Raw genomic sequence first — 12,415 nt, forward strand, 5'->3', positions numbered from 1 at the left:
TACTAAATCATTTCATAATGCAGAATGCTAATATTGTCTCAGTAAATTCCTCTTTGACAGATCTGGTTTGACAGAACGATAAAATGTTACAAAAGTAAAATGGAGAGGATTGAAATCTAGCTGGTCTGAGAGTCATTATATAAAATACTTCAGGTTTGCTGTTCTGGTTTCAGGGCCCAAACTTATAAAAAGGAAATTACCCACATATACATTTGGACAATTATTCATTTCTAATAACCTGCTTCACACTCCTCGGTAATAACATAATTTCCTGCTATTCACTAACTCTTAATGCATTTAGCGCTGCCTCAGGCTACATTCTCCATTTAGATTAAGTTTCCCCTTCACATATGTAATTTCCTTCTCTGCCTCTCCTCCTGTCTCACTGCATCTACACCATCATCTACCTGTCTGTCTCTCACCACCTGCCTGTCTGTCTCTCATCAGCTCATTCTCTCTTATCCTTCTCTCAGTCCTCTGTCTTTCTTCCTGCCAGCAATGGTCATTTTTCTCTGCAGGGTTTCCTCCTGTCACAGTTGACTCTTGTTTCCCCTCCACCAATCTCCTGCTATTTCTCCTCCCATGTAAACATCCATTACCGACCACTGAGGGACACTAAGAGAGAGAGAGACGGAGAGAGAGGGGATGCTAGATGCCACAAGGTGTCCGTGCATGGATTGCTGATGTGTTTTGGATTTCTTGAAAGCTTTGACCTCAATTCGACAACAGGTGGAGGACATATCCACACAGCAGCGTGCTTCCATTACAAAAACTCCACAAGCATCATGTTTCCAACAGAAGCTCGCTACAGGAGAGGACGTCAGCAACAGCAGCACACACGTGGGGGCAGCCAGTGAAGCAACGAGAAAAAGCTCATAAGATAAATACTTATCGCTAAGAACTAATAATGTTTCTTTCTAGAATACAAAAAAGAGACAAAAATCACTGCACATTTGCAGGTAGCGCCATCATATGCACGATTTGTGTTGTAAAGTTGAGTTTTATTTATTTATTATTTGGCCTGTTGCAAAAAATACTTTTTATTCATCGAGCAGACATGTAGTAACATTAACATTTATTTGGAGCTGTGCTTATAATAAGTCTACTTGATAAGTCTGATATTTTCCACCAACCACTGACTCCTGAGTCTCTTTAACTGCTAAATGCTCCACTATGTTCACCAGCTAGTTTTCTAGCTATCTTTTTTGTGTTTTCCATTTGCTGCTGGTCAGGTAGTGTTCAGGGTTTCTTAGAGCTGCATCTGGAAAGGGTCCTCATGAAAGCTGTGAAACAAAAAATATTAAAGTTACCAGCTGTAAAACAGAAAGATGCTAGAGTAGAGAAAAAGAGAACTGCAGGGTTGGTGATAATTGCCTGCAGGTTTGTTACAACAAGAGACTCTGTTCACATTACACATAGTTGTCTGACCTACTGTTACGTAAAACTACAGTTGCTTATTTACATCCAGAAACATAGGGATGTATTTGGAGACTAATTTCTGGCTACTTTAGCCCAACGTTCATTCTTCTTTTATCCGGTTTGATATCCACCAACTCTTGAAAGCCATAAAATAAGCCATAAACCCAAAACTCTGAGCTAAAAGAAACAAAGACTTTCTTCACTGCAGAGGTGGGGTTTAAATCACTTTGGGTTCATCAGTGTGAGCAACCCGTCATATTACATACATCTTTTAATACATTGTTACTATAACAAATATTGATCAAAAAGATTAAAAAAAAAATGTTGATACTAGTGCATTATATCCTATGAAACAGAAATAATTATAGTTGGACATTTACAACCACAATTACCACAATCATCACTACAAGTGTCCAGATAAAAAGCCAATCCTCATTAACTTTTCAGGCTCAGCTTTAATATTTACTGCCAAAAATACATCCCTTGTACCATCCATCATTATAGACGCAACATCAAACTGAACAAGATTTAATGAAGCCTTGGATGATATAAACGGCGGTTTCCTTGAAGAACACGATGCTCTTGAAACGTCAACACCTAAACATAAAACTGTCAGAATCTTTTTTACCTCGTGTCGGATTCTTGCTCAGGCCTGTCAAAGGTCAGACTCAATCTACACTGACACTAATGCTCAGACTGACTGAATAAGTTAAACACCTCATTTCCCATCAGCGCTTTTGCTACGAAAGGTCAAGCAATCATGCGACAATTCAGCATTTTTACAGGCAAGCTGCACCATTCCTCAGAGCTCAGGACTGTCTCAAAATGTCACCAATCATCTATTGATTCAGTATCGTCATGTTCGACCTGCACGGCTAAATGTGGCTTTCTCTCCATGCTTAATATTAGGAAGAACTGAGTCATTCTGCTGCAATGAGCTTCTTCCCGGTAACTGAAGAGATGCTTGTTTAGTCCACAGGCTGTTTGAATTGTTGTCCGCAGGAACCGAACCGCTGAGTGTGGAATTAATGGAGACGCTAATGACTCTACTGAAGTGCAGTGGAGCTGTTTGTGCTTCAGTGGCTGCAGGTTCAACGGGTTAATGGATTATTTCTCCTTTAGGGCCAGGAAGGCAAATATTGTGGTGATATGGTAATATGAGGAGAGGAGAGTGAACGAGATGTGAGGAGAGGATGTTGGATTATTTCAGTTTGTCCCTCTTTTATATCTTTCATCTCCTTTATCCGTCTCTCCTCTCTCTCTGTCGCTAAAGGTGAAAACCTGCAAACACATTTTAATTCTCCTCAAAGGTGTTAAATGGCAGCTGTGATTCAGCAGGTCATTTATTCATAGTAACACTCATTTATGTTCTGCCAAGACTAATTAGATGCTTAATATTCCCTTTTTGTCACAGTAGAATTAATTAATGCCCTGACCCGACCAAAGAGAGAAAAAAAAAATCTCACACTACATCGTCTGGGGTTTTTTTTCTCTCCGTCTCTGTAATGAATAAATATTGAAATGAAAACTGACACTGTTATGTTGGCATTCAGCAGTTCAAAATCTTAAGTGTGATTAAACGAATGCTGTTTACAGTCACTACAAACTAATTTAGGTGATTTTCAAATAAAGTATGCAAACCCAGGGCGTCTTGGGAACAAGCATTAATGAGCATTAAAGAATCACTTCACCCAAATTAATGAAAAACATATTTTCTCACTTACCATAGTCATGTAGCTAGTTTTGGTTGCATTTGTCACTGAGATCTTGTATTTAATCCTTTAAACAGCAGTAACTTCTCTTTCTATAATAGGTTTCACAGAATACTCTTTCCACAGAAAAAACTAGTCCTTAAGAAAACAGTTCATATTTGGATGAAATGACAATGTAGATTGAGAACAAATAAATAACGTAAATAAATTCAAGATTCAGTTTCTATTTCTATTTCTAGAAGTCGAACTGTGAAAAGGGTTTTGGTGTGATGGCCGCCCTAGCAGCCACACACTGAGGCAGAACCACATGGTGGTGACTCTTTCATTTGTTTGATTATCTTTAGGTTTAGAATATCAGACACAATTCACAATAAATAACTGGACACAGATTTTGGATTCATAATACACAGTTTTATTATCCATTTTTGACAGCCGTTATCTTTTTGGGGTGCACACAATTAGTAAACTTGCTTTGTCAATTTTGGGTGGTATTATTAGGTTCATTCAGATTTTCATTGCATTAATTCAGTTTTTTTTTTTAGTTACCAGTTCCTGGGTGCTTCTGCTGAAGATGTCTCATGGCTGACAAAGGAAGTGCCGGCAGAATTGGGCTACACCATGTTGGCCGGAATCATGGGGAGAGGCGGTGATTTCTCATTGTTTGAGTTTAGTTATTTCTGATTATTATGCTCTTTGATGTTTAGTATTGCAGTATTTTCCTTAGTTAATATTTGGCTGCATTATCTGGATATTATTTGAGGTTATTATGGTTTGTTTAAATGTTATGTTTTAATCTATTCCCCCTGTGTTTCAGAGTGGCCTGATCAGCCACTATTTAAGTTTCCCCAATGTCTCAGGACCGGTCCGGTCCATGAAGCCTGAGTTAAGTTCTGTTTAGTTGACCTCTTTTATGGGCCCAGAACATTTTGTATATTTTGTAAATTGATTATTTATTTATTTTTATTTTTTTTGTGAATAAAATTACTTTTTGTGACAATTTACCCTTGACCCCTCACGCCTGCTAGCTCAGTCCCTGACACCCGGCTAACAGCGTACGGAAATGAGAGTGGTATCAATCTTCTCATCTTACTCTTGGCAGGAAAGTCAATAACCTAATTTACCAAAATGTTGAACTATTTCTTTAAACCTTTCGGTACCAGAGGATTGTGGGCCGTTGGTGTCCAACCATTCTTCCCATCAGCAGAGCTGGACTGGGCTCAGTCTCATCACATAGCTTTATAAGTGAGACTCTCTCAGCTCTGTGTAATTATCACTCATTTGACACAGTCTGAACATCTCCTCTGGAATATGAATGAGGAGGATAAAAATACTGAGATCACAGTGAACCGAAGCCTTGTACCTGAAAGCATTATCAACGCCTCGACTTCCATCAATGTCCTCACCCAGCCCTCGCTAACAGACAACAATTATCTCGTTTGTGGCCGCTTTGTCTCCTCTCATCTTCAGCCTGGTAATTTCCTTCTTTTGAGAGGTGAATTCCTGCAGTAAATCCTAAATATCAGCCAGCGTGTCGCAGGTTTGTAGAGCCTGGATGGCATGAAGCCCAGACCTGCTATTGATGTGTACAGCTTTTTGTGCTGCAGCTAATAAGAGCTTAATGACTTGCGTGTGTGTATGTTTGTATTTTTAATGTCTCATCTCATGGGAACCCTCTTCCCTGATATGAAAGGTCGGGTCCAGGCAGTTTGTCATCACATCCTGTTTACTGACCTTTGAGGGAATGAAGTAGAAATCAGGCCTTTCAAGTGTCCTCTTTAGCCTTGACCTCCCTAAAATATGCTAATCCGAAACACACAAAGACGTCCTTGTAAATTAAATCCAGTCCTTTCGCTTCAGCTCCATCCAACGGTTGATATGTGACAAAAGAAACTAAATCCCTTTCAAGTAACTGAAGGAAAGCGTGTTAATTTCTGAGGCTGTTTTGGCACTGACGGATGAAAGACAGGTTTTAAAAAATAACTTTTCACAGAGGTGTTGATTTAATTTCCACTTCAGCTTGAGAAAGGAGGCAAAAGGGTTGTTTGTTTTTTTTATACTTTTTAATGAAGACCTTTAAAGGGATTTTTTTTTTCCTGTCCTATCATCATCAACAGAGATGATTTGTGGTTTCCCATGTCAGCTGAGCTGCCCTTGGCTCTGACAAGCCTCATTAGGCCCTGGGATGAAAAAACAGCTGAAGGCCCCCCGCTGAATCGCCTCATCAGGGTCTGACTGGCAGGCTAATGGCCCCGCTGGCTAATTGTACCTCATAAGCTTGAAAAGCATAAAGCCACTTGGCCGGCAATAAAAACAAAATGGGCAGTGTAAAAAACAAAAAGCATTTCCTGGCTGTTTCTAGTTATCAAAGTGGGCTGCAGGGATGGTATGACGTGGTCAGGCATGAAATAAATTAATAGATAAACTTCCACTTCAAATGTGAAAGAAATAAGACTTTTTACTTTTTAATTTTACACATATTAAAAAATGTACTACAACCAAAAAGACAAGGAAAGAAGTTTTTATCTACAAATGCCGCCGGTCCTCCATGTTGAACCGTCGTGTTTCTACAGTAGCCCAGAGCAGACAAACCAAACACTGGCTCCAGATAGAGACTTCGCTGTGAGTTTTACGGCCTCTGTAGTTTCTCCTGTTGTCAGACACAGACTCCAGCAGTGTTCAGTTAGTTGCAAACTGCAACTTCACCACTAGAGGCCACAAAATTTTACTCACTGATCCTTTAAACAGGGACAATTTAGTAAAACAAAATTTAGTTTTTTTCTTTATTATCAAGGGACTGTTTGGTAGTCTGCTGGGAACACAGAGATACACAGTTCTTCACACTACAGCTCACACTGTTCATCACACTGTCACCAACCTCAACATCACTGTTTATGTAAAACCATCATCACTGCAGGCAATATTGGCAAAACTGTTAGAGACATCGCCGCTTATTGTTTACACTGACAGTCCTGTGGGTTTAGATTGATCCGACTGTAAATGTGTTCAGTACAGACGCGCAGTAACTGAATTACACCGAGCTGACATAAATTATACAGAATCAGATATACAGCGAATACATCCAGCTGATGGACATTAATACAAGACAGGTTTGACATAAACACATTAAGCTGCGTTGGGAAAATACCCCTTAGCACTGCGCTGACAAGATAATGCAATAGTTTGGATGTCTAAAATTCAAAGTAGAAAACATGATAAATGCATTTTAGAAAGTACATACATTTAACTAACAAAACTGCTTTGACCCAAACTTATTAAGATGATGTAAACACATTATATACGCATAAACTGATGAAGAGAAATTATTCAGGGATTGGACAGACTTTGAGACAAATAGATTTTTTCAGTTTCTCTAATTAAGCCGCTGAAGAGTTTGCAGCAGCACTGACATGACAGACTCCTTCTGTGGGTGGAATTAAAATAAAACTATTCTCAGACAAGCAGAATGTGGTACAGGAGCAAAACAAAGTCATTAATTCTTTATCTCAATCATGACCTTTATCCACCTCCTCCGGCCCACGCAGCACCGTCTGTCTACCTACTGTCTGTCTTGGAGGAGAAGAGATTAAACTTAGACACCAGAAGTTTTCCATGTGTCAGTCGGGGTAAAGAAGAGCAGAACATGACTGGAGCAAAGAGCAAAGAATCAATTTGAAGTCAGATCTGAAGATGGATTTCTTCTCTTTGTCTCCTCTGCAGCCACTGAAGTGACGAGAGTGTCTTAGTTTTTCATGTTCAGGATGTGGGAATGTAGGTTTTATACCTACAGAACATTTTATAATATGTGAATCGTGTTAAAACCAAAGGTCTTTTTAGACAGGAAAGAAAGAGAGGTGTGGGAATGTGATCATTCCCCGAGCACTGAAACCAAATCTACCGACTTATTTTGACCTGCCTTTTATACTCTATGTAAAAAGTGACTGTTTTTACTTGCCACCTCTGAATAGTCATGCCAAAAATTAATCATTTCCAGAAAATCAATACCATTTTTTATTTATTGAAACGCAGTGTTTACATTGAGCAGCAAAGGTGGACGTTGCATTACATTACACCACAATTATACAGACTTCACTCTCAGCTAGGAACAGGATGTGTCTGTACTCTTGACAGTGGTGGAAAGTAATTAAGTATGTTAGCTAAAGTAATGTTTAAGTACAATTTTGAGGAACTAACATTTTCTACTTCTTTATACATCTACAGCACTACAACTCTGATGCAAATATTGTACTTTTTTTCCACTATATGCAGATTCAGATTAAAAATGCAAAATATAATTAACAAATAAATTGAAGGTTCAGATGAGATTTAAACAAAGAAAGATATATTTAATAAGAGATATTTGCAGAAACTGGTGCCTTCCTTCCATATGTATAACTTAATAGATAATATGAACTGTTTGAGTTTTGTCACATAATCACATAACTCCTCCTTTTTTAAAGAAACTATAAGAAAAATGACTCTCACTGTGCTGTTCCAGAGGCAATGACTCTTATTGACAATAATGTAATACATTTTAAAATCAATCAACTCAATCAATCAACTTCTCCTGTTAAGGTTATACCCCCCCAACCAGGGCTACAACCACCTCAGAGAGACAACAAAGTCTTTCACTGCATTCAAACTGCTGTCAGGTAGAGTCATGTGTTTCAGGGAGGAGGCAATGAAAGAATAGGATAAAGGAAATAGTGGAAGGTAAGAAGAGAAGGCAAGACAAAGATATGAACCTAAAAAAAACTGATGTTTGGAACAATCAGCCAACTTTCATGTAACTTATTCCAACATGGACAGGATGAGAGAGCAGTAGAGAGTGAGAGGAGACAGAAGCAGAGGAATAAAGGTTGTTTTTGTCTTATACATCAGCCTTCCAGGTGTCTGCATGGAAATAAAAGCGTGAGCAGGTTTAATCAGCTGGCAGGAGGTCAATGAACTGAGACTGGACACTGGAGCTTTGTGTTCTGCTGCTGAATAGAGCACCTCGGGAAATTGTGCACAAAAATCTACTCTCTCTCTCACGTTTATCAAGGTCAAATCTCAGTCATCTAATCCTTTCATGAGCCGCTGATGAACCCAGGAGCAGGGCAGCCATTGTGTCGGCATGAAAACACCTGACATCAGGACATCAGACTGTCTAGATACAGTTATAAACGCCTGAGGTTACATGAGATGTTTTTTTTTCTTTTTGAATGAAATCAGGTTCACAATTAACACAAAAGCATTAAAAAGGATGGTGGTATAATGTGTCCTGTTCATGCACATGATCCACTGTGAGTTATCAGAAAGAAAGTGTCCTGACAGAATAGATATGAGTAACTAAAAGTAGGTTTGCAGAGAGTTTCTCGTCTGCTGAAGAGGAAAAGTTTCTCTGAGTTCACATTAAATCTCAATTTAGGACCTGCATGTAGGAGTATGGCTTTGTAACAACTTGTGACTACTATTTAGGAGCCAATTGTGGTATACTAGGGTGGCAGTGACCTGTGGCGTTTGTAGATAAAAGTGTCTCATTCTAAGGTAACAAAACCACAACTATTCTTATTTTTAGGTGATTACATGCAAATGAAAACATACTTGCGAATATTATATTCTATTTCTGTCAATAGATCATCATACATGTTACACACTGGACCTTTAAAGTGTGGAGAAGGAGCAGATGTTATTTTGAGAATTTTTAACAAGGTAATTGAACTTTTTACATAAAAGAACATATCAGATTATTCAGATTATTATTGCATTTGTGTACGTCATAAAACATGTCTGAATGGGATCCCTCCAGGCATATTAAGACATATATACAAATAGTCTGCTTGGAATGATAATGTGTGTTTTACTGCAGAAGAAAAGTGTAATTTCCATATTAAAATCCTTAAAAAGACATCAACTCCTTCAACCTCATTAAAAATTCCACATCTTTGACACAAGATGTCTCCTGCATCACAATCCATTCTCAGTGTATGTGGGCTGGTGGCTTCAGTTTCTACATCATACTTGTAAATTGCATACTGAACCAACGACTTGCATGCTGTGGCTCTATGTTGCATCAATGGAAACATTATATAACTGCAGTTTACCGTATAAGATAATAGGCTGACCTACTATGCACTCAACTGATTTCTAAAAACTTTAACCATGATATCACATCAAATACCCACCCCTTAAAGGTTCAGGTGCCCCATATCACTGTCCTGCAAGTACAAAACATAGCCTAATGTGCATGGCTGTTTTCAGTAAAATCTGCAGATTGAAACAACCTAAACCAAAATTAAGAGTAACACTGCAGTTTTATCACAGTCAGTCCTTTTTCCCTGGTGGAAATCATACAGTATATCCTCCATTAACCAGTCATGATGAGGTGCAGGAGGATGTCAGCAGCTGGAGATTTTATGTTTCCATTATTACACCAAAGCTTATAATTATCTTCCATTTTAGCTTCTTGCTCGGCACATTATCCAGTCAAAGATGACGCTGAAACAGGCTGAAAGGGAGTGAGAGGGAGTTTGTTTATTGCTGTGTTGACAGATTTTCAGTTTGAGTTCTGCTTTACTGTCATGTAGACAGAATGTGTGTGTGTGTGTGTGTGTGTGTGTGTGTGTGTGTGTGTGTGTGTGTGTGTGTGTGTGTGTGTGTGTGTGGTTTGTTGAAGGCCAACACAGCATTCAGGCTGTGAGGAGCAGACAAACCATTCCCCATCCCGGTGGATCATATTTCCCCCTACTAATTTGGCTCTAATGTTGTCAAGGGTTCACATTAATTCATTGCTGTGCTTTTTTCCTCTCCAGTTAATTATCATGCAGATAGATTACTGCTTGGGGTATTTGGAAATGTGAAGATGAAGATTTCTAAATTAAGCCTACTTAGTGTCAGTGTGTCATTAAAAAGAAGTTGGGAAAAGTTTTCTTAACAATTAACAATAATTCAAGTTCACTGTGTTCGTATTAGTCATTTCAACAATCAAAATACAGCTGAATGAAATACATTTCTCTCTGGATAAGAACTAAAGCGTGGGTGCACCTAACTCCCTTTCTGTTTGCCAAGCTAACTTCTGTCAGCTTCCTGGATTTATTATAACATTTCTGAAAGATTAATAGTTCTACAAAACTACTGTACAACAAAAGAAATATATTTACCTTTTAAGAAGATGAATTGTCTAAAATAGATGTTTTTCATGGCAGAGATTTTGACTTTTATACTAAAACAATTAATGATGTCTATATAAATATGAATTTAAATGTCCCTATAAGCCACTGGACAGCCAGTATGCATAGTATCAGGGCCCTTGTACAGGTACACCTAAATGTTCTCTACTGCATTTCAAAATGTTTGCTGTGAAAAAGGCCAATCGAGGTCTGTTAATCTATTATTAACGCAGATGTTTCAGGCCATACAACTTCAGGTCTTCATGTGTTTGTTACAGGTGTAATAGGTATTCAGGATGGAGCAAGTGTTGAATAAAGAAATAAAGAAAAGTCTTGAACATTTCATTATTTTCTGCTTGACATATGAAGATCCAGCATCCAGTGGAGAATAACAGCCTACAAACTGAAACATGCACAAGTCTACAGAATACTTGACATAGATCAGAAATACAACAGATACTGTTATCTTTCATACAGGCCTACTGCAAGAACTGTTACCATATTTATATGGTTAGACGAAATAAAAAAAAATCTAATACCTCTGATTTGGTGTACAGGGTGACTTGTTGAATGAATGAAAAGAAGGAACCTGCATGGTCAGTGGTTGAACTTTTACGATGTACTTTTTATGTACCGTAGCTTCTCAGTTCTCAGGGATAACCAATGTAATTTCTAGGATAAAGACCCCATTTTTTAAGCATTAAAATTATACAATTTAAAAAAACAAAATATATAGTTAAATGTGAAATGATTTCTTAACATGTGTACTTAAGTAAAACAAATTTAAATGTCAGCATAAAGCAATAATAAAGAACAACAAGTCACCTATAAAGAGTTACTCGCCAGAAGCCAAAGTGGAAAAATTCCAATGAAATACATTAAAACCTTGCAAATTAAGCTGATTTGAAAACATAATCTATAGATCATAAATTGCCACCAGCATTAAAGTTCAGTGCCATAGCAACATGCATTCCAATTTTATCTTCAGCAGCCTGTCGGTGTAGAGAATCTGAGGCTGTTGCTGTTGTTGTTATGTATTCAGAAATGGGAATCCTGTCATGTTTAATTCAGCGTGCACTGTAAAATTATTGAACAACATTTCCCTCGTGGAGAAGTTGAGCTTTCTGTCAGTGAGCTTTGAACACGAGAGCTCAACATGGAGACCTTTTTTATATGTTCAAAGCTGCAGGGTAGACCACACACACACACACACACACACACACACACACACACACACACACACACACACACACACACGGCTCTGTGGGAGTAGATTTGATGCTGGCTTGATTAATGATTTGATAACTGTTGAGGCGTTAAACAGAGTGCAGGAAAAGACGAAGATCCCAGATGAGGATTGAAAGCAGAGCTGAACTGGCTGCTAATATGATGTGAAGGGTTTCTCTCCACCTGCTACAACACAAACTCTCTCCCTCGCTCTCCACTCTTTTAAAATCCAGATCAAGTCAGGTTTATTTGTACAGCCTTTAAACATTGTTCCAGTATTAGAGAGCTTCTTAACACCCAACCACTGAAACAGCAAACTGCTTACAAGCTAAACTGCAGGAAAAACAATAAACTGGAGGAAACCAGAGACAGATGATGATGAGGGCTGCGGTTGTGGTTTCTCGGCTTTTTCTCAAACCACCTCTGCTTGAGCCAAACTCCTACCACAATTTGACCAAATTCTGATTCTAACAGCACATGGATGCAGCATAACACCATGGCCGACAAAATGACAGTCACCAAACTGTGAAAAAACCCACATCCAGATCACTTATAGGATCTAATGAAGTCATCTCTGTTTCAAGGATTCCACATTTCTGTTGATACAAATCATAATGTGCGCAGAACTAGCTTTGGTTGGAGCAGAAGGGATTCATTTAACGGAAATGAAAGTTCAGGCAGTGGTGCGTACTTAATCATCTGTTTCCACCATGGTCTATTATGCTTGATTACATCAATCAACTAGGTTACGGTGGTTTGTCAGTGAGGCTCCCGAACGTTCAGTCTATGACTCTTCTCTGCTGCCATTAACACCCCGGCTGCAGCTCCGTTCTGCTCTCTGAGCTGCAGGCAAAGTCAGTCACTAAAGAAACAGGACAATTACACACATAATGAACACTGCCGAAAGGA

The sequence above is a fragment of the Dicentrarchus labrax genome, unplaced genomic scaffold (genome assembly GCF_905237075.1).
Source record: "Dicentrarchus labrax unplaced genomic scaffold, dlabrax2021, whole genome shotgun sequence".
NCBI classification, from domain to species: Eukaryota; Metazoa; Chordata; class Actinopteri; family Moronidae; genus Dicentrarchus; species Dicentrarchus labrax.